This window comes from Littorina saxatilis, linkage group LG4, assembly GCF_037325665.1.
Source record: "Littorina saxatilis isolate snail1 linkage group LG4, US_GU_Lsax_2.0, whole genome shotgun sequence".
Taxonomy (NCBI): Eukaryota; Metazoa; Mollusca; class Gastropoda; order Littorinimorpha; family Littorinidae; genus Littorina; species Littorina saxatilis.
In genome coordinates this window covers 50,633,196-50,657,551 of record NC_090248.1, presented here as the reverse complement: position 1 = coordinate 50,657,551, position 24,356 = coordinate 50,633,196, and the positions used below count along the sequence as shown (strand labels likewise).

The 24,356-nt window shown below is 39.7% G+C and overlaps 2 long non-coding RNA genes and 1 pseudogene across 2 annotated transcripts in view; 1 reads left to right on the top strand and 2 right to left on the bottom strand.

Moving 5' to 3' along the window:
- The window catches only part of LOC138965023 (uncharacterized), a 35,658-nt gene extending 17,588 nt beyond the window's left edge, over nucleotides 1-18,070 (top strand). The window contains exon 2 of the long non-coding RNA XR_011455267.1: nucleotides 14,887-18,070. This is a non-coding gene — a long non-coding RNA (uncharacterized lncRNA). The remainder of the gene's footprint in view (nucleotides 1-14,886) is intronic.
- LOC138965018 (uncharacterized) lies at nucleotides 701-13,794 on the bottom strand (annotated as a pseudogene).
- Nucleotides 18,071-18,914: 844 nt separating the features above from the next.
- Nucleotides 18,915-23,981, bottom strand: LOC138965022 (uncharacterized). Its single transcript, XR_011455266.1, has 2 exons — nucleotides 22,840-23,981; nucleotides 18,915-21,977 (listed from the first exon to the last, which is right to left on the bottom strand). It is a non-coding gene; the product is annotated as an uncharacterized lncRNA (long non-coding RNA).
- Between the last annotated feature and the right edge of the window lie 375 nt (nucleotides 23,982-24,356).

Below are 24,356 nucleotides of genomic sequence, written 5' to 3'. Positions count from 1 at the left end.
TCTGCATTTTGTGTTCAAGTGCAACTTATGAACACCCTGTTTTGCCCATTCAAAAGCTGCTTTGGCGGGCAAAAGAGCAATGATTGTGTATACAAGCTTGGAAAATACCCACAATATCTCTAACCAGCCATCACCTTCCCATTATTCCCTTGACAGAGCTAACCTATTACCCGGATACATTTTTGCTTCCACTTTCAAACGCGTTCCGTACGCCACAAAAACATGATACTTGGCGCTTGTTTTAGCCCGTTGTTTGTAGAGTTGGCATTATCTAAAAGAATTATAGAGCATGAAAGATGGAACAATTAATATTACAGAGAGCAAGATGATGTTGGCAAAATCATGTTGTCTCAAGAAACTACAAGTACAAACATTTTAGTTGGGGAAACGACAGTACTGGGTTATTTGGTGTACGAAATGACTGTTGGTCGTCCAACAAGTTGATTTAGAGATTGTTAGCGTTGTATTATATTCATTACGACATAAGTTTTTGTGGACTGATTTTTTGTTTCTAGCACTACCTAAAATCACTGTGGTATAGAAATTATACATGTTGATTACACTGATTATAATTATGTTCTGATCTTATGATGTCTTTTTGTTTAAATAAAAAAAACTAACCAAACACTCATTTTCTATTCGGCTGAATGCAAGAAAATCTGTTTTTTTTAGGTTTTTTATGCTATAATTATGGTACACGTTGTGGATTAAGTTATGGTGTCCATTCTGTAAGGGTTTTAACACCTTGGAATATATAGCCTAACAAAAATATCTGAGGTCAATTTTAAAGATCCTGAATCTAAGATTACACAGGCAAAATGACCTGGGATAAAGCCTTCCAAAAATGGGAAAGTCGGGTAAACAAAGAAGTAATGAGTGGATTGCAGCAGATATTTATTTTTCACAAAACACATGCTGTAAACAATTGGAAGAATACAAATTCTGTTTTGTTCTTTCAGCTCTGAGGTATTAATAATGTTTGGTCAGAACTTTCTAAAAACTGGTTAGCTAAGAGGGTTGCAAGTCTAGTTTGAAGAAAAAGCTGGTGTGCCAGAAAATCTGGACACCTGCTCAGCTGCCAGCTGAGCAGTTGGGGGCGGAGCCTGACCCATGATGGTTCGGGCAATGCGGCGGGGATCAGCATCCTCCAGGTCTCTGCTCCTCTTCATTCCGCGTCTGTCCTGCATGCGCTTGAGAAGAGCCTGGAGGGTCAGGTCTTTTAGGTAGCTGTAGTCTTTTTCCTCTTTCACAGGGAACACAGTCCACCGTCCACTTTTTTTATTGAAGCAACGGTGGTACCTACCAATAAAAAAAATGTGAGGATATATTGACCAAAGCAAGCCTTACACAACAATCACTTTACACGCTGGGTCAATATATTCGTGATTGTAACATATATTTTTTCTCAATAACAACGTTATGGCAACATACCTTTTTAGTTTTTTGTAACACAGTTCTCAGTCTTAGCAACCCCCCACTAAAGTCTCGTGTTAGTACTTTGAAGAACAAAAAAAGGAGTGTAGAGAATTTGTATAAAAGATACTTTTGGTTTACTGCAGCTTTACTGCAGTTTACATAATAGTTCTAACCCACGTTCCACACTATTGCTCACATAGTTGCCTACCCTGTGTGAAATGTACCTGGAAACATAATTGATGTGTCTTTTTTCTCTGACTGTTTTGAATAGTTTTCTCTTCATAATTTGATGTTTTATGTTATGAACAAATGTAATGTGATTGCAATTTCTATGATTTCTTTTCATGCAGAAAAAAGGGATACCATCAGCTTGTTTGTGTCTATTGATGTGGACAGTGTATGTTGGTATGTGTGCTGAAGTAACCAAGAACACAATAACCCGTAACAAGAAACAAACAATTGAAACAACATAAAAACAGCAAAATAATGACAAAACAACACCATTTTAATATATATCTTACTGGATTTGTCCATCTGCAGTGATCGCGCTAGGTATTTTTCAAACCGGTATGACGTCATGAGCTGGCTACAAGGCTCTCACGAAAATCGGTAAGCTTGCCAAGGCAACCAGTAAAAGACAACGTTTTTTCTCCCCCCCCCCCCCCCCTCAAAGCAACTGTCGCACAACTTGACAGTGACACATCAGCAGCCGCTGAGAGAGAGAGAGAGAGAGAGAGAGAGAGAGAGAAAGAGAGAGACTTCCAAAATAAAATAGGAAAGCAAATAGTAATCACGCAACTGGAAGACTTACTCACTAGTTACTTACTGTTACAGTTTCACTTTCGCCTAGTCTTTGTTGTCAACAAGTTTTCACGCGCAGAGCCAACAGCATTTCTATGACTTAGCGATTTTGAATGGTCTTCGAGAGATGAATGTTGAAAATTTCGACAACCTCTTGTGTAACCATGTTTTTGACGTGTTTTTTTGCAGTCTTCACAAAACATGAGAAAGTTCTCCCCCTCCCCCTCTGTCCGCAACCACAGAAACTCTTTGCACCATTTTTCCTGAAATCGTTTGACAGTGGAAGATGCCGATGTTGGTTTCTTTGCCGCCGCTTGAGACTCGGGCTCTGCAGATGTACTAGGCCGTGAAGTACTTTCACTTTCAGTTCCTTCATTCAAAGGCTTTTTCTCACCTCTTGGGGGTAGAAAAGACAGTAAAGATCGTTGCTTCTTCATCGCAATCGACTCGCCTCACAATAATCAACTGTATGTAGACAAAGATCTAAGCTGGTGTGAGTACGTGATTTCCCGGTATGATGCTATGTCGGCTATAGTTAGACGCCGTCCCTTATAACATAAACTGAAAGATTTTACGATGGACCGGGAACCGAAAGAAATGGCGCGAAAAGTATGATGTCTGATTTTTGACGTCATGTTTGACACCTTGACATCAAGTGTCATCAATGGAGACATAATCGCAACATTGTAGCGCTGTCACAACAAGCCATCCAAATCTCTCTCTCTCTCTCTCTCTCTCTCTCTCTCTCTCTCTCTCTCTCTCTCTCTCTCTCTCTCTCTCTCTCTCTCTCTCTCTCTCTCTCTCTCTCTCTCTCTCTCTCTCTCTCTCTCTCTCTCTCTCTCTCTCTCTCTCTCTCTCTCTCTCTCTCTCTCTCTCTCTCTCTCTCTCTCTCTCTCTCTCTCTCTCTCTCTCTCTCTCGTACTGACAAACGATTTTTGTAATTACTACTTTTTTTTTTACCGGTCAAACCAAATAACAATCGGTACGTCTGACCGACATCCACTTTTTTTTCGGTATTGGCGAATCTTAACCGGTAAAATACCGGAAATTACCGGTAAACGCGATCCCTGCATCTGGTATTGTTTTCACACTCCTCCCCAAATGGAAGTTGTGGTCCAGAGCAGCAAGGACATTCCTGATCCTGTACACTGGAGGCGTGTAAGCATACCTCTTGGCACAATACATGAGTATGTGCTGGTGAAACACCTCCAGGTCAGCTGTGCTCCTGTGTTGTCATAATGCACAGATATCAGATATCATGGGTCTAAGTTCATACTACTGCTATCAGTATTGTTACCATACCAAACTGAACATGCTATGCTCACTTTATCTGTGTTCTGATGCTGTTTTTAATAACTTGATAGCCCAGGTTTATTCTTTACACACGGACAAACCACATGTTAATGCAAATACTATCACCCTCTTCTCGATTCCCAGTCAATAGCCAAATTCTGGTTATCCAAAAATCGTCTACATGAAAAATATTTTGTCCAAACTAGACTAAATGTAATAAAAAGATCCCACCTTAAACGAAAACAACTCACCGGAAGTTCAAGTAGTGTTTCACTTTACTGAGAAGGCGAGGGTGCAGGAGAATGTTAGCCAGTTCCTTGATGGTATCGCTGTCCTCTCTGGCGTCCAGCCAAGGTTTGTTTCTGTCACTGTCAGACAGCTCACCATGCTGGCAGCATCCAAGGGCCCACTCATGGTCTCCTGTGATGTGGTGCAAAACACAGCGAAGGAGCTCCTGTACACAAGTTTAAAAAAAAAAGATACATACTCAAACAACCTTGCTACTAGGACTTACATAATCGATAAACTGAAGGCTGAAATATGTGGTTTAGTTACATATTGACAACAACCCCCCTCAGTTTGTATCCAGAGCAATTAGTTTTTCTATGCCTTGTTACACGAACGGATTTCATACATCTTCCTTGTTTCCTTATCTGAAATTTACCCCCAAAAGTCAGCACATTTTATATGGCAATTATATAATTAAGTGCATGGGGTGACAGCTGTTTGTTGGCCATGGAGGTCAACTTTTTAACATTTTAAAGTACATGCATAGCATTAAAAAAAACATACCACAAACTGCCTGTGGTCTGTAGCTGTTCGGCAGGTGAACCAAAAATGATTCACGATGTCTTTCGTCCACTTCTGTAGAGCAGCATGTTTCCTTAGGCTTCCAAGCTAAAATACAGAAGCAAATTGTGCATTATGCATACAGCTACTTTACATACCTTTCCTAATCTATTCAATTTTACAACAATAACCATCTCAGTATTACTGCCCTTCCAATGCAAAATAAAGTTTACCAACATGGTGTCTTTTCCATATTGTTGGAAGATAGAACACTGAAGGTGAGATTATTGCATTTAACACTGTCATATAAGTTATAATAATGCTTCCATCTTGCTTGGTTTGATTTTTGGAATCTCTTTGTTATTACCCACTGGGTCATTTGTCTCAGGTAAAGCTGCTAAGGTCTTTGCAGTATATGGGAAGGTTGCACTTGCCTTCATTCAAGGAAATAATGATCATGAAACACCCTTTTGACCTCCCAATTTTAGACCTCCCCTGTTAAGACCTTACTTTTCCAGAATGTCTGTTCATAACCTCTGTAAATTCACCAACATTTTAACTTTAAGACACAATTTTCTCAGATTGTTGAAGGTCTTAAAAGGGGTCCCATTGTGTCTGTTACTTACTTCTATTCTAACAGAAACACTAGGACATGAAACAGTTATAGACGCTTCTTTTATAAGTCTGATTTGGATCAAACATCGTATGACATAATCTAAATTCTCCTCAATTAGAACAGTTTTGACGCAGCATCACTCACTTATGTTGTCCGTCAGGTAAAATGTGAAAAGCTTTCATGAATAAACACTAAATTATCAGCTTATTACTTGCCATAAACAAAACGATTTAAATCAACCTTGTCACCCCCGTCGCGATATAACCTTGAATGGTTGAAAACGACGTTAAAAACCAAATAAAGAAAGTAAAGTAAAGAAAGAAACCTTGTCACCATATGACAATATACCTTTGTTAGTTTCTTGCTCAGGTTCTTCGCAGCATGCCAGATGTCGTGCGAATGACTCAAAGCAGGATATGTGCCCTCTGAAATATAAGCAACAGTGTCGTTACTTTGTGTTTTAATTGTATAACAACACTTGGAACTGAACTAATTTAGTGCAAATGTAAGCTCACACAACAATGTATGTGTACTTTAAAAAATAAAAACCATTACTTGTCAAAAAAATGTTTTCTTCTGATAACAACCTGACAGATGTTAAAAAACCCAACAACAAAACTCTTTTTAAAGCTTTTGCCATTATTGCATACTCACTCATCACAGCTCCAATGCCTGTGTGTGCATCTGTGACCACCTCCTTCACATTGATGCCCTTCTGCAGGAGGTCACTCATTGCCCTGCGGAAGCCCTCTGTCTCCATTCGTGGCGACTTTCCGTCCGTCTCCCTCTTGTCGACAGTTTTGATGGTCAGGATTTTTTTGGTTTCACTGTCCATCAAAGTGTATGTGCAGTACTGGGCACAGTACCCAGGCGAGTCATTGCGGCCATCTCCTGCAAAAGACCAAGAAACTTACTTGCATGCAACTATTTTTCAAGGAGTGGTAACGGCCTGATCATCAATGCATTGCGGCTGGCTTGGACTTTCACTCTTTCAGACAGGATAAAAAAAATTGTCAAGGGAAGAAGGGTGGGTTTGGAATCACATTACATTTTCATGCGTGACAACACTGGCCATTATTCTTTCTGCCATTTTGCAAGAATGCAAGTAGCTTCCAAAGAAGAAAAATCACACACAGATCAAATCAATGAATTACCCAAAACAACTATCTCCTTGTTTCTAATTGAGTCCAGGACCCTGGTCTGGTGATCCTTCCAGAAATCATCGATCGTTGGAACAATGTAATGGCCCTGAATCTGGAAGAAGGACGTCCTTGAGAGCATCTTCAAGTTCAGGTGCTTCCCCAGCATTTCGATTTTGCCAAAATTGTTGCCCGATGTCACTATTGCCATTGCCAAACGGAAGTCCCCGCTGTGAAGGCGCCTGTTGAGAATGGGCTGGGAGCACCAGGTGTTGCTCACATGACCACTATCGCATACCTGTCAGAAAAAAACAGGATCGTAAGATTTTCATTGGAACCAGAGAGTTTTCATGAGTTTGTTTTTTATGGACATGACCATGACTGTCACAAATAATGGCTAACTTAGTGCATTCTTTTGTATCTTTAATCAATCAAAATTCAGCTGTTCAGATGCTGATTCTCTTACTACTCAGTGCTGTCAACTAAAAAGGGTCTATTTATTGTGAATTATATATCTTGTGATCCAGTCTTACCCATTTGACGTACAAAGCAGAGCCCACAAAACTGTGCTCAAGTGTGACTGGTTTGCCACACTTGTCACTGTCAGCTATGCAGGTGGTGATGGAGGTCAGGGCCAACTGCTTGACCTGCTCAACGGAGCAAAGGGCCATGGGAGAGCTTGCCACCTTTTCGCATTCCAGCTCATGTACCAGGTGGATTCCTCTCCCAATGAAGCCTTCCTCCTCTTCTTCTTCCTGAGGGTCCTCTTGCTTCAGTTCTCCAAAAACATCTCTTCGAAGCTCACCTCTGTTGCCTCTTTCTGTACTTCCTCTGGGCTGAAATAAGTGAAAACAGTGTCACCAAAGCACATAAAGGGATGGCCATAAAAAAATGCATTCAAAAGTGTATACAGTGGAACCCCCCTTTTAAGACCCCCCCCAATTTAGGACCCTGTTTTCTCAGCTTTCCTCTTCATAACCTCTGTAAATCTTCCCCCATTTTAAGACTCCATCCTTTTTAAGACCTGATTTTTTCAGATTTTTTGAGGTCTTAAAATGGGGATTCCACTGTATATGTGTGTCTCTGCACTGTAATGTGTTTTAGATTTATTCAAGCTACAACGTCAACGGTAGACAGCTGCAATGTTGAAGGCACTGTGCTGGACAGCTAGTCTTCACGGATTCGGTTGGCCTACTTCTGTATATCAATAACAATTAATCTATATTAAACCAGTCTGACAATCACAGCGCATGACGTGCAGGAAAAGTAGCGTGCGGTGCCAGTGAGACGTAACATCATGAGTCAACTTAGAAAAGAAGCGACTAAAATATTTAGCCATCTTTATTATCGATTTTGTATTTTTCGTCAAATTCACAACATCCTGCTGTTGCCTATGTTCTTTCAGATCAACACTGCTCGCGTGAAAGAGAAGAAACCTATAACACTTTGAAATTGACCAGGACACTATAAAGTGGGACAATTTATAATGAATAGATATAGTCCGTCCGGGTGACCAGCAGAGGACGTTTTAAATCATTTTTAAAAAATCCAATAAACTTTTGCATAGTGTCTACAAATAAAAGTTGTTGAGGACGATTAGTACTATCTTGTCTGAAAAGGGTTAAGGACTAGAGTCAATAGTTTTTGTTGTACTCTGGTAACATTTTCAGCGATGTGACCAAAAGTGGGTAAATATTAACCCCGAATGAGCCTCAGTGACGCATAACGCTGACCTAAGCCAGCCAGGTGTGCCGCGTGAGCACGTTTTTCACACCAATTCTGTAACATTGCATTCCTTTGAGCGTAAAAGTTAAATCTAAAAAAAAAATACAAACACGAGAGTTCAAATGAATATATTATTTATTTATTATGAAGAGCTTATATAGCGCGAACCACAATTAACTGTGCTCTCCGCGCTCTACATGCCGTTTGAAATGGAATTTTTTACAGATAGACAGACATTTTTTACACACAATATATAACGTATTCACATCGACCAGCAAACTTCAAGCCTATTAGGCGAACATTCACCTTTCACGGCCTATTATTCCAAGTCAAACGGGTATTTGGTGGACATTTTTATCTATGCCTATACAATTTTCTCAGGAAAGACCCTTTTGTCAATCGTGGGATCTTTAACGTGCACACCCCAATGTAGTGTACACGAAGGGACCTCGGTTTTTCGTCTCATCCGAGTATTAGACTTTGAGGTAAAGCGTGGGGCTCTTTTGGGGTATACATGTGATAATTTTTCTTTCAATTTCGGACAATTTCACGTGTACAGGGCTTAAACCACAATAGATATTTGTTTGTTTGTTTGTTTGCTTAATGCCCAGCCGACCACGAAGGGCCATATCAGGGCGGTGCTGCTTTGACATTTAACGTGCGCCACACACAAGACAGAAGTCGCAGCACAGGCTTCATGTCTCACCCAGTCACATTATTCTGATACCGGACCAACCAGTCCTAGCACTAACCCCATAATGCCAGACGCCAGGCGGAGCAGCCACTAGATTGCCAATTTTAAAGTCTTAGGTATGACCCGGCCGGGGTTCGAACCCACGACCTCCCGATCACGGGGCGGACGCCTTACCACTAGGCCAACCGTGCCGGTTCCACCACAATAGATACAAACTAGTACTTTTCACACAAAATAGTACTACTTGCCTATAACAACTTTTGTTCTTAAATACATACCAAAATATCATTTGTTTATTTTTAAATAATTTAAAACGTCCTAGGCAAACGACAAGAAGAAGATTTAAAACGTCCTATATTGGTCCCTCGAACAGACAATACAGTAGTCTAAGCAACAACCAAAAAGACCTTGGATACAGAAAAATAAAACAATGATAGCACTTCCATACCAACGATGAATTTAAAACTTATGAACAAGACTTTCAACAACTTACAGAATGGCTTCCAGATAGCAGCTTGGTTCATACTCTGGATCATCAGGATCCGCTGTCTCTTCACAGTCTGACTCAGACTGCAGGGTGATGTCAATAGAAGTCAAGCTGCAAACAGTGTACAAGGATGAAAAGTTTATCCTAGCACAAGCACAGATATTACTTTCCAGGCATAGAAAGGACAATGTTTGTACAATCTAACTACCTTACGGTTTTCTAGTATCATCGCACACACTTACCTTTCTTTCTTACTTAATGTCACAAAATAACTTTTAAAATGTTATTGCCCTGGTGGATGCCAAAAACAAAAATAAAAAAAGCTTACTTAAACGGATCAAGGAATGATGCTGATGGCCGTCTCAACGCTCTCGCAGCCCTTGTTTGTGTAGGTGGAGTACCTCTGCAACAGATATGTATCATTAATAATTATGTGATGAAATATCAGGCTCAGAAAATACCACCCACTTGCACAAGAAGATGTACGATGAGAAACAAAACAAACAAAAATAGAAATCTTCCATTCAGACCTTCCCAAACCACACAAAACTACTACCCATAATGATCATGGCAATAGTGCCTGAACATGCATAAACAAACAACAAGAAGAAAAAAGGAAACAAAACAAACAGGCAAATTTCCTTGACTGGGAACTGAACCCAGATCACTTCTGTGGAAGCACTATCATCCTACCACACCAGGTGGGCTTTCGAAGAAATAAGGGGAGTATACAATCTAACGTTGGACTGTGTCGTCCATGATGAAGCGTCATTTAGAATCTTTCATGATCAATATCTGCTACTCATACTCAACAGACATAAATGTCAGCTTGTCAGGTGGTGATGGAAACTGACCATGACTGGCATGAAAACACACAACAAATGGGAGGGATCGGTTCAGAAATGACCATTTGTATGATGTTGACCAAAGTGGCATAATATTATATACATACTCAGGGAGAAAAAAATGAAGACAGAAATGGAATGGATGCTTCTTGCTTTGGCAGCATGCACTGCTGTGCAAACCGTGCCATTTACTTCTTAGCCCCAGCACCGAGTGGTCAGATAAGGGACGACAGCGCGCTGCCTCAGACTAAAAATAAATGTTGGTAATGTGCACTGTGTGGGCTCGCTGTTGAGCACACAGAACCAAGCCCTGACCTGTGACTGGTCCAGAGTGCAAAATTCGAGTTTCTGCCTGCTCTCTGCTGGGGCAAAAACACCTTGTGTCTAATTTTACTGCTACCTCCAAGCAATGCCTTTAGCACTATGGCAGTGTAAACAGTTTCTGTCTCAAACCGCACACAACGTAGGAAGACCTATTCTAGGCACTTGCATGCAATCAATATCATAAACCTGGTTAAAACACTCACACATTCTGTAAATACTGCTCAGTTGTTTTTCACACTGCTAAAAATCACAGGAAACGGAAGAGCAAAAATAACTGTGAGCCTCATGTTCAATGGTCCAAATGTAAGAAGTTTGGCCAATCACAAAGCTGGTTTCAGAACCACTCCTATCCGCTACAGTGTATTGAGAAGTAAGATATGGTAAATGATGCGCTCGGCTTTTATTTCTTATGAGGAGGAGATACAGAAGACAGAAAAGGCCTGCTCACTCGACAAATTCCAGCAAAAATGTTGATGAAAATTATGACTACCAACTTCCAAAATTAAAATCATTACTATAATAATAGTGATCATTCTTTATTGCAAGACAACTAAAGCAGTGATGGAGCAGATGACCATAAACCACATTCCGACAATTTACAAGAGTATCGTTGTTAAATAGTAAAAGGCCCTACACATGTCTCTGACAGTGCATACATGTGTTCTCTGCAAGACAGATACATAGATGATTCACACAATGCCACTTCTGCTTTTCTTTCTTTCGCAGTTTCACACACTCTCTCTGTCTTACATGGGGCGGGGATATAGCTCAGTTGGTAGCGCGCTGGATTTGTATTCAGTTGGCCGCTGTCAGCGTGAGTTCGATCCCAGGTTCGGCGGAAATTTATTTCAGAGTCAACTTTGTGTGTGTGCAGACTCTCTTCGGTGTCCGAACTCCCCCCCCGTGTACACTACATTGGGTGTGCACGTTAAAGATCCCATGATTGACAAAAGGGTCTTTCCTGGCAAAATTGCTTAGGCACAGTTAATAATCGTCTACCTATACCCGTGTGACTTGGAATAATAGGCCGTGAAAGGTAAATATGCGCCGAAATGGCTGCAATTACTGGCCGTATAAAATTTCATCTCACACGGCATCACTGCAGAGCGCCTAGAACTGTACCCACGGAATATGCGCGATATAAGCCTCATTGATTGATTGATTGATTACATTGCAGTGGTGATAACTTGTGTGTGGGAAACCAGCAGCAGATCTAAAATTGCACCGCATAAAAAAGCATAATAGCACAATGATAGGAAGGAATGCTACACATGCAAGAGAAGCTAGCTGCTCCCTTTGATTTGACACTGATAAAACATCTTCACTTTTCCTCTACATGTACATTCAGGCTTTCGTCCTTGGATTTTGGGTGACCAAAAAGAGAGGAAAGGAAAGATAAGCAGAGATGTTTATAGTATTGTTACTGCTTGAAGTTGATGATTCTGTTAGTAATTTCACAACAAAGAGATGATTTTGTTAGCCATTTCACAGCAAATAGTGAAAGAGACTTACCCCTGCTTTGGGCCAACCTGATCTTCACTGTCTGTGGTAAGAATTTTCTCAACACCAGACAACTGGCCTTCACTGAAATAAATTGGAACAAAACTAAGCTTTACACAGGTCAGTGACAAGATAACTCGCATGTTTACTTTTTGAAAACAACAAAAAACGTGATCAACATAAAAAAGCCAAATAAACATCCTGTAAAAAAACAACAAGACACAACCTACAAAATATGAACTTGACAACTGTAAAGTACATGATCATAGAATTATATGGTTCAATACCAATTCCTCACACAATTTTTAATTTTTTAATTTTCAATTCACATTTATTGCACCTTTAGATTCAAAACTTAAGTCTTCATACCTCTCAGATTCAGCTGCAGATATTTCTGACATTCCAGGTGTTGGGTGGCCCATGTGAAATAAGTGCGTGGTGGTTGCTGGAGTTGAAGTAAGTACCCCTGAGGTACCTGGGACGGGCTCTTTTTCGGAAGCAGCTCTGTAAAATACAACGCACTGTGTCACTCAAAAACAACCTGTATATAGGGAATGCTAAAAATTAAAAAAATGAAGCAGGTGGTACCATGGCAACTGTCATTAGACGCAACTTGTATGTAGTGGGGAAATAGCTCTTTCTGTAGCGGTGCTGCGTTCAATAATACTTCAACTACTTATAAATCGCTATCAGTGTGGGTTCGATTCCCACATTTTTTGAGGAATTTATTTCAACTTTGTGCAGACTCTCCCTGGTGTCTGCGCACCCCTATGTGCTCACACGCATGCACACGATAAAGAACCTAAATTCACAGCGAAAGTCTCAGTGCTTGGAAACATGAATACACACATGCAGGAAATAAATGGGTAGTGCCTTGACTTTATCATTGTATGGCAGCTCGCTTTCCCCAGGAAGAAAGCAGCCCGAATTTCCATGAGGGTAACCTAACACTGTAACTGGATTATATAAATATTCCTTATCCCTAGACTTAGCAGAAATCATTCATACTTGTTCACAGTTGGAATTGGATGCTTTTTAATTTAAATTTTAGTCTAAATATGAACCTTTTTTTTTAACAAATAAAATTCAATGCTAGTGCTTAGAAGTTGGTTTACTTACCTGCTTGGAACAGAAACAGGTACATGTGGTACAGCTTCATGGTCTGTATGTAACATCTTTGTAGTTGTACTTGTATTGTAAGACTTTGTACTTTCATAACTGACAAACAAAAACACAACCATTACAATGCATATATATATAATATATATATATTGAACAGAAACAGTAAACAGCAGATGGTAAATGAATAGTGTTTGCGTTTGCTGATGCAGACAGTGCTTGAACATTAGTTTTAAATCTAATGAACATTTGTTTCTATTTTTAGCAACAAAAAGAATGCAAAAAAACCTCTATACATTGCAGTTATGCTAACGTTTTTGTTTATGCTACTGCTAGTTCAGGCCTGAAAGTCCCAAATAATGGCACACTAGCCTTTGGCCAGTGATTCTTAAACTTTACTAATACTAAGACTAGCCAGACAGCAAACTTTACTATAGCCAAACCAACAATTTGTTACAGTAACTTTTCTGGCATTTGGCAAGTAGATGAGTATTTCTACTCGCCAGTTACATGTTTCTACTCACCATGGCGAGTAAATTACTCGCCACTTTCAGGGCTGTAGTTTTCACAGCGATCAGAAATGGTTCAATTTACAATGCATCATTGCATGTGGCTGTGCACAGACTGAGCAAGTACGTTGTTGGGTTACCCTTGTCGATCCCAAACGCATGCATGCATGATCAGAAAAATACCCGTGGATGAATAACAAAACAAAAGCAAAAGAAAACAAAGCAAAGAGTATAAAATACAACAACGTACGTGTCGAGAAGGAGTTCTGCCAAACTAGGATTTGTCAGACCGAGGCTTTCCTTCAGCTCTTTCCATCTGTTCACCTGTTTTCCGATACTAATTACTTTTGCCTTTTGGACACGCTGATTTTGGTTGCGTCTCCGTTTTCTCTCCGATGCAGACAAGACGTTGTGCCTTGGGTTTGTCACCCTCTTACGCTTTCGAGGGATCACAGATGGTTGGTTATCTGCTTCCATGATTTTATCTTCTTCTTCAGCGTTCGACTGTTGACTGTCATCCATGTTGGTATTGACTTCGAAGTACTTCCGGGCGTGATTTCCGGTATTGTATACAGCCAGCACCAAAACGAGGCGCCAATGTCGTAGAAGACTCATCCACGAAAATAAATTCTTTGAAAATTTATCACGCTCGACAGAAAGCAGCCAGGCTGTTCCCGTTCGCTGAGCATTCAAATGGAAGTATGCTTGTACTGTATTTAGACGCTCGGGGAGCTCTGTGATGGTTTACGGGAGGCTTACTGTGCCTTTAAGGGGAGATCATGATGACGTACATGTCTATGGTTGAACCGGGGGAAAATATTTAGTCGCTGGAACCTATAAGGTTATACGGCGACTTATCAGGTGATAATGTTTCGAACTATTTAGTAAACAAATCTATGGAATATTTTGGAGTTCCATTAACAGATAAACAGATCTATCTATCTTCTTATTATTTTAGGTTCGTCTGGGGTAGAGAAATAAAACACACAGCTAGGTTCGTCTGAGGTGCGGTCGCGTGTTTAGTCGAACCGAAAGTTGAAGAAGAACCAATCACAGATCTCTTTCGCCGCGATGTCAAAGTTCAGGTCAAAGTTCACTGTTGTCTTCTCAAATTTGCGAGACAAACCTCTTCAAACTTTGTTCGTGGACAAAATTGGAAGTCGGGACCTAGCGGAATCGATTTCCTGGGTCACGTTGGCATAGCAACCGAAGGAGAAGGCACAAATCCGCGCGGTTTGGTGACAGGAATCGAAAAACCACCGAAAATCCTACCAGTATTATATAGTAGATTGGTCTTGCTTAGAATTAATTCATTTTGTACTGTTCATGCAGATTAATCGTAACACTTAACAAGTGTCATCTGTCAGTTGTAGAACTTGTACCCTCTCTTAATTCCAGTAGAAAGCACTATAGTTACAACAGCATATATATAATATGATAAAGAAATATCATTTTGCGCTCTGAATTCTCAGTATTTCTCAGTTAATTATGTAAGTGTCCACTTGATCTGTTGTTGTTGTTGTTGTTGTTGTTGTTGTTGTTGTTGCTGGTTTTTAAAAAAAACAATTTTAATATATATCCAGACCTCAATGAGTTGTTTTGCTATGATTGTTGCTTACTTGTGTGCAGAATGCTGAGTCGCTGCTGGCAAACATTCCAGTGGCTGTGATGCGACAATGTCACTGTCAGATGTTCAGAAAATACAGTCATCAGAGGCTTCTGCAACATGGACGTCCTCGAGAAAAAAACATGTGCGGCATGCCATTTTGCTCAAAACCGGATTTGGCAGACTGGGTGCAGAGTGAGAAATGTCACTCCTGGTGCCACTTTGACTGTGCTGGGGTGGAGATGACGAGAGCTGAGGTCTCGGCAGAAGATGTACATTTTGTGTGTGTTGTGTGCAAGGACTGATGAGGAAGTGTTGATTTATGTCTTCTACCTTCCACCTGCATGGGGTTTTTTCCTTCTCAATTTGTTCATTAGTGCTGTATGATGTTCACTCACAGACTTTTCTCTGCACATATCCAGGGGGTGTCCAGAACGTATGTGTGTATGTGTTTTCAAAAATCATGTTGTTGTTCTTTCCAAATCGTCTTTTATTGACTCACCTGAGTAATTGGCGAGTCCAAGAATTCATATGTCCATGTGTCAATCCATATATCCGGCCAAAAAACTTAACATTTGAGGTTAGCTTGGTTGTTTTTCAAGCTAGACCTCTGAAACATTAAGGGTTCGATGATCTTACAAAGTCCTTTGTACTGGAAACTTGCATTCTCCCAGTAAGGTAATATATTGTACTACGTTGCAAGCCCCTGGAGCAAATTTTTGATTAGTGCTTTTGTGAACAAGAAACAATTGACAAGTGGCTCTATCCCATCTCCCCCCTTCCCCCGTCGCGATATAACCTTCGTGGTTGACAACGACATAAAACACCAAATAAAGAAAGATCTTACAAAGTGACCTCAGTTTGGTTGACCCTCTTCAAATTTTGGGGTCACAGCGGGGTCATGTTCCTTTCATTGGATTAAAACTTGTGCGTTGAAGCTATATCAGATGTTTTTGAAGCTACAGGTTTGAAACCTTGTATACTTCTAGTATTTGATAATCTCCAGACTTGACCTAAGTTTGATTGACCCTTGTCAAGTTTTGGGGTCACAGGGGGCCAGTCATGTTTGTTTCATAAAACTTAACGTTGAAGTTATCTCAGATGTTATTGAATCTTAAGCTTTGTAACTATGAAAACTTCAAGGGTAGTTGTAGTTGATAGCCAACATGAATCTAGTTTGAGATACCCCTGTCACATTTTGGGGTCACTGCGTTGTGTCATTATTGCATTGCACAACTTTGTTACATTTTCCATATGTTTAAATCAACATATTCAGGGGGTGTCCAGAACGTATGTGTGTATGTGTTTTCAAAAATCATGTTGTTGTTGTTTCATAGTGGCACTGGGTTTCTTGTGCAAAGTTTAAACGGATGTGTTTTGTAATTTTTTTAGTCGTGCTGTACAGTTTGACGCCAGTTTACAAGTAGTGCTTCTGCTGAGCATCAAGATGTGATTAATGTATTTTTGCTGTCTGTCTTATGGATTCTTATGCAAAGTTTAAACAGAGGCATTATATGATTTTTAAATTGTGCTGTACAGTTTGACGTCAGTTTTCAAGTAGTGCTTTTGCTGTGTGATTATTTTGATGTGATTAATTTATTTGTGCCGTTTGTTTATTTTTGTGTGTGGGTGTGCCAAGTTTTTACAGAGGTGTTCTCCTGTGAATGTGAGTTTTAAGTAGTGCTGTACAGTTTGACCCCAGTTCACAAGTAGTGCTTCTGCTGAGCATCAAGATGTGATTCATTTATTTTTGCTGTCTGTCTTATGGTTTCTTGTGCAAAGTTTAAACGGATGTAATTTTTAAGGTTTTTTTGTGCCGTCTGTTTATTTTTGTGTGTGGGTGTGCCAAGTTTTTACAGAGGTGTTCTCCTGTGAATGTGAGTTTTAAGTAGTGCTGTACAGTTAGACCCCAGTTCACAAGTAGTGCTTCTGCTGATCATTAAGATGTGATTCATTTGTTATGTGCTATCTCTTGATTGTGTGTGTGTGTGTTAAACAGACATGTTCTACTGTGGCATTTAGATGTGCTGTACAGTTTGACGTCAGTTTTCAAGTAGTGCTTCTGCTGTGAGATCATTGTGATGTGATTAATTTATTAGTGCTGTCTATTTGTTGGGTCAGTGTGCCAATTTCAAAGTGTGTCTTCTGTGACATTATAGTGCTGAACAGTTTGACCCCAATTTTCTAGTTGCTTCTGCTTTGTGATCATAATGATGTCACTAATTTTTTTTCTTGTAATTTTCTTGAAGTATAGTTTTTTGTGTGTTTGACTGTCAAGTTCAAACAAGTATCTTCTGTAACTTTTGAGATTTGCGTTACCGTTTGACCCCAGTTACTGCTGTGTGATAATTGTGGTGTTATAAGTTACGTTTTGCAGTCTTTTGTGATTTCTTTGCCATCGATCCATTTTCATGCAAACAGCATCCCGCAGTGGCCCCACTGCGGTTATGAAATTAAAGGTCCCTCCTGTTTTTGGAACCGCAGGAGCTTTCTAGTTTGCTGTTAGGTAGATTTTTGGTTCCTCTTTCCTGTCATGCTCTCTTTTTCTTCATGAATTCTTTTCTTTTTTCTGCCTTCTTGCTCATTCACCTGTATTTTTTCCAAAAATCTCTTCTCTTGCCGCTTGTCTCGCGATTCATGTATAGTTTAATCTGTTAGTGTTCTGATGTAAGTCCAGCAGTAGATAGGTTAAGCCTATTTTAACATACTGGAAACTGGTAATCTTCCAGTAGGTATTAATTTAGTTTTACTAAAGCCTGCTGGGACACAAGTAATGGGTTAGTGCATTTGTAAACAGGAATCGCTTGACAAGTGGCCCCCTTCATCCCCGCCTTCCTCGTCCTGATATGGCTCTGCATAGTCGGCTGGACGTTAAGCAACAAATAAACAAATGCAAACAGCACAAACTAAGCAGTAACGTACTTTGTTTTAATCAATAAGGCAACTATGAGGCTGTATCCTGAATGTCATTATTGTGGGTATGAAAGCTTCGTGCACCGTAAAATATTTTTTTACCCTTGAACATTTCTTCTGAATTCCATCTTCTAATTTTTGTATCTCTGTATTTGTGAACAACAAACTTGCCTAATGATGTTTGCCTTTCCATTTTGTGTGTATAAAACTAAATGAAATGGTGTGTGTGTGTTCATTGGTGCTCATACATTTTATGTGGTTTTTTTTGTGGGAGAATTAAAGTTTTGATTTGCATCACTGATTTCTTTGTGTTGGTGTTCCTGTGAGACTGTGGGGTCAAAGACAAGCATTTGACCTAGGGTGTGAGTGTGTGTGTGCATTGCTCCTCAAGCATCATGATGTATGAATTGTCTTTTCTTGTCTCAATATAATGACATATATAATTTCATGCGGCTTTCCTACTAAGACAGAGAAGTGATTCAGAGTGAATCAAATGAAACATAATGCATGTGGGACGTACAAAAAAAAATCTATATACAGTCGAGACCGGATGTAAGAAAGTCGTCGGGACCCACTTTTTGTCTTTCATACATCCGGTCTTTACTAAATCCGGTTAACCGGATGTATGAAAATATTGTGGATTGACTTTCATACATCCGGCCACGCGTCTGTTACTTGATAAAAGTAGGGTTTTTTTCATTATCATATCATTTTTGTATTTATTTGTTTTTTTATGTTTAAATGTTTTGATACATATCCTTGTTAGAAGAAAAGGGTTGTGAATAACAAGTGGAAAAGTACATGTACTTACATACACTGACACAGTCAGGACAACCGATAGAAAGAGCAACTGTTTGTGTAAGAAACTGTTCTGCTTTGCATAAGGCCGTGCACTCTCCGCCCCCCCCCCCCCCCCCCCCCCCCCCCGTCCCTCTGTGTGTGTGTGTGTGCGCGCGTACGTGCGTGCGCTCGCGCGCACGTGTGTGTGTGTGTGTGTGGCTCAACTGTATTGTGTGTATTCCCTCCACAACCCTTTTGCGCTTTTGACAATGTTTTTGGTCGTGGAAGCTTTGTAATGACCGTTGGCGTAGCAAATAACATTTTCTGAGTTCTCTCTCTCTCTCTCCCTCTCTCTCTCTCTCTCTCTCTCTCTCTCTCTCTCTCTCTCTCTCTCTCTCTCTCTCTCTCTCTCTCTCTCTCTCTCTCTCTCTCTCTCCAAAACGCACACATTTATAACACACACACACACGCGCGCGCACTGAATACAAAAAAGTGAGTTAAACTTAAAACCAGTTTAATGGATTAAAACAACAACAACATAAAACAAGTCGCGTAAGGCGAAAATACAATATTTAGTCAAGTAGCTGTCGAACTCACAGAATGAAACTGAACGCAATGCCATTTTTCAGCAAGACCGTATACTCGTAGCATCGTCAGTCCACCGCTCATGGCAAAGGCAGTGAAATTGACAAGAAGAGCGGGGTAGTAGTTGCGCTAAGAAGGATAGCACGCTTTTCTGTACCTCTCTTTGTTTTAACTTTCTGAGCGTGTTTTTAATCCAAACATATCATATCTATATGTTTTTGGAATCAGGAACCGACAAGGAATAAGATGAAAGTGTTTTTAAATTGATTTGGACAATTTAATTTTGATAATAATTTTTATATATTTAATTTTCAGAGCTTGTTTTTAATCCAAATATAACATATTTATATGTTTTTGGAATCAGCAAATGATGGAGAATAAGATAAACGTAAATTTGGATCGTTTTATAAATTTTTATTTTTTTTTACAATTTTCAGATTTTTAATGACCAAAGTCATTAATTAATTTTTAAGCCACCAAGCTGAAATGCAATACCGAAGTCCGGGCTTCGTCGAAGATTACTTGACCAAAATTTCAACCAATTTGGTTGAAAAATGAGGGCGTGACAGTGCCGCCTCAACTTTCACGAAAAGCCGGATATGACGTCATCAAAGACATTTATCAAAAAAATGAAAAAAACGTATGGGGATTTCATACCCAGGAACTCTCATGTCAAATTTCATAAAGATCGGTCCAGTAGTTTAGTCTGAATCGCTCTACACACACACACACACAGACACACACACACACGCACATACACCACGACCCTAGTTTCGATTCCCCCTCGATGTTAAAATATTTAGTCAAAACTTGACTAAATATAAAAACAAGTCGCGTAAGGCGAAAATACAATATTTAGTCAAGTAGCTGTCGAACTCACAGAATGAAACTGAACGCAATGCCATTTTTCAGCAAGACCGTATACTCGTAGCATCGTCAGTCCACCGCTCATGGCAAAGGCAGTGAAATTGACAAGAAGAGCGGGGTAGTAGTTGCGCTAAGAAGGATAGCACGCTTTTCTGTACCTCTCTTTGTTTTAACTTTCTGAGCGTGTTTTTAATCCAAACATATCATATCTATATGTTTTTGGAATCAGGAACCGACAAGGAATAAGATGAAAGTGTTTTTAAATTGATTTGGACAATTTAATTTTGATAATAATTTTTATATATTTAATTTTCAGAGCTTGTTTTTAATTCGAATATAACATATTTATATGTTTTTGGAATCAGCAAATGATGGAGAATAAGATAAACGTAAATTTGGATCGTTTTATAAATTTTTTTTTTTTTTTACAATTTTCCGATTTTTAATGACCAAAGTCATTAATTAATTTTTAAGCCACCAAGCTGAAATGCAATACCAAACCCCGGGCTTCGTCGAAGATTACTTGACCAAAATTTGAACCAATTTGGTTGAAAAATGAGGGCGTGACAGTGCCGCCTCAACTTTCACGAAAAGCCGGATATGACGTCATCAAAGACATTTATCAAAAAAATGAAAAAAACGTTCGGGGATTTCATACCCAGGAACTCTCATGTCAAATTTCATAAAGATCGGTCCAGTAGTTTAGTCTGAATCGCTCTACACACACGCACACACAGACAGACAGACACACACACACACACACGCACATACACCACGACCCTCGTTTCGATTCCCCCTCGATGTTAAAATATTTAGTCAAAACTTGACTAAATATAAAAAACTGAGTCACACCCACGACCAATGCCTCTGGTTCTAATTGTACAAAAAATGCCTTCCTGGGCTGTTATGGCTCTTCAGTCATGACAAATTTATAACAGGCTAAAATGACTGAATAGACAAACAAAACAGATGAGTTAAACATAAAATCAGTTTAATGGATAAAATCAACAACAACAACAACAAGAACACAAAAACAACAACAAGAACATAAAAACAACAACATAAAATACAACAAAATAAAATACAACAACATAAAATACAACAACATAAAAAAAAAACATAAAAAGATAACAACTGATTCACATCCATGACCAATGTCTCTGGTTATAAATGTAACAAAAATGCCTTCTGGGCTTTTATGGGTCTTCGTGACGAATTTGTAACAGGTTAAAAAAAATGATTGAATGGAGAAACAAATTAAACAGAACAACTCCTTGACAGCTATAGAATCTGGATAAAAATCAGTTGGTGGGGAAGTTTTCAGGGCATCCTCCTTTAGACTATCTTTGTGGACACCACCCGCTCAAAATGGCCACAGAGATTTCGGAGGTAAATGTTCTCCTCGGACCTGTCTACCCCATTTATCGGGAAAAGGGGTGGGTGTGGCAGCCATCCCCGCGAGCATTCGGAAGTGGCTGTGTACACCACAATGGTGGTTTGAAGGAGTGTGGCAGCCGCGAATATCTCTACATCCGAACCCCATGAACGGGGTCGGAGGGTGTTGTGAGCGAGATAATCACCTACATCTCCATCCACGTATGCAGAGAAAGCCTGGTGATTCCTGCACATGGTGTCGATTATTTTTTCTCGGACAACCATGTGCTGAGCCTGGCTACCACACAAATCAAGGCTTATGGCACGATACAGGCAGTTAGAAGGGAAATTACTCTTACCACACTTTGGTGACTTGGGTCTACTTTCGTTTTCTTACAACCGGTCTTGCAACAACGCATTTGTGCTGCTCGGGACCAGAGATTTGCTTTCATACAACCGGACTTTTATACATCCGATTTTCATACAACCGGAAAATTCTAAGTAATAACAAAGAGTAGCTTCTGCCGGGACCCTGCCTACCCCTTTCATACATCCAGACTTTCATACATCCGGTGTTTTATACATCCGGTCTATACTGTAATTGTAATCATGTGAGGTGTTAAAAACGTGCATAAATCCCTTCAATTAACCAGATGTTATGGTTTGAGTACCTGAGCCAACCTTGTTATTATTTCCGTTTTAAAGCCAGGCGAGGCTTCTTAATCCTCACCTTAAATGCTAAAATTCGTTTTTGGCTGCGTGCTGCCCCTGCAATCCGCCAAGGCCTAGGCGGCCCTTGGACCCCGGCAGTAAAAAAAAAGTTCAGTCGCAGGCAAAATTCAGACTCCCACCCATGTAGTGTAAAGCCATTAATCACAGTCATAAGTTTGTTTTCATATTCTGTTTGTTTATAAATTCAGTTCATTGATCTCTGTTTTGGTCTTCGCTTTGTTGCTTTGGTTGAAAAAAGTGACCTTCTCTCCTTCTGAGAAAGCTACCTCTCTTGTGTGGTGTGTGAATTTAATTAAACAAATCATGAAATGTATGCATTGGCAGCTAGTGCTTCCTTCCCTTTGTTTATCAAAGACCAAAAGGCATTATTCAAAGAAAAGTCATACTCAACTTATATGATGCAATCAAGCACACAAAATGTAGCACATATAACATAGCACAGTTGTTCCAAAGAAATATAAGAGCATCCCTTGTACCCCCCAAAAAAACAAAAAAACACACACACCTTGCTTAGCATCATAATGATTGGGATAGGCAGACACTGTGTACATTGAAACTGGAGATGTATTCAAATATACCATATTACCAGGTTTTTCACATATGCACACATTTAGTGCTAATTTTTGCATTAACTGACTTTAATCCTTTCAAATTCTTACACCCTCTGTATGAAAATTATGGTACCTCCTGTTGATCTTGTGCCACCAGGACAAGTTGTTCACAACCATTACTTAAAAAGTGTTGAACACAAAAATATGTCATTTTGTTCTCAGTATTTACACATTCTCAAGCAAGTAATAAAAAATTGTTCTGCGCTTCTGCCCATATATATAGCTGTTGAATATAATCTTTTTCTCATAGAACACACTTGGGACATATACATACATGCATCTTCAATTTCTGTGACACTGGGTGTTCCCAATGACACAAGAATGGCCGGTCACAATGAGTTAACAGTCAATAATGTTAACAATAAACCTGTTAAATGCAGGCGGCATATCATAATGAATTTGATACTGAATGCTGTTGGTGGCTTTTGTATTGACAATAAAATATAAAGAACGCAAAAGTTTACGGAATACACAGAAATTATCAAGCGAGTTTGTTAATGGATTTTACTTTACAATAATATAACATACTTACTTTTAGATAAAAGAAAAGAATTAAGTGCAAATACAATTTCCACTCAGTAAGTTACATTTTTGTGCAAACTGACCCAAACTAAATGTTAACTGGTCCCTTGACTCCTACTTACAGTTACCAAATACCTACCCTGAACCCAACTATATACATGCATAGATGTTTGGCATGATGATGATGGTGTGCTTGGGGTGTGTGTGTGCGGGTGTGTGTGGAGGGGGGGATGCATAAATATAGCCACACACATACCCAAACCAACTATACTGTTTCAACTTTAACACAGTACATTGAAGAAGAAGACAATCAAGCAACAATTAAGTTACGCATGAGTGTTGTCAACGTTACTTAAATTGTAAGGGTAAACTTCACTAGCACCAGTTAAAATGGCAAACTGAAGCGCTCGATCGTTTGTTCAGAACGACGTCAAAAAGATCTCAGCCGGCCCGACAGAAGTCAAGGTTCGTAAGTAAGAAAAATAGCAGTTGGTATGATTTTGTCTAATGCATCTGTTTTATTACAACCAACTATTGATATTTTAAACATACGCTGATCATTGTAGTCCATCAATTATCATTTAATAATCGCATTCTAAGAAAGAGCAAAATTCTCACTCTGCGCGCGGTTCATTTCCAGAATCGCGTAGCGCGAAGTTGGAATTCCAACAATGGCGGCCATAGTTGGAATTCCAACAAAGCGCAGGTCATTTCCGGAAAAGCGCCGCTGACTAGATGGGACACAACACCTATCAAAGTACACGAAATAAAAGTATGTGTATGCAAAAGTGTGCCCGACAAATAAATGTTGCCGATTGATACTTGATACACGAATTGTCTGTCTCATGTAATGTCTCCGACGAGTGATAGCACACACAGGACTGGGTGGCCGAGTGGTAACGCACTTGCGCTCGGAAGCGAGTTCGACCCTGGGTCAGGGCGTTAGCAATTTTCTCCCCCCTTTCCTAACCTAGGTGGTGGGTTCAAGTGCTAGTCTTTCGGATGAGACAAAAAAACGAGGTCCCTTCGTGTACACTACATTGGGGTATGCACGTTAAAGATCCCACGATTGACAAAAGGGTCTTTCCTGGCAAAATTGTATAGGCATA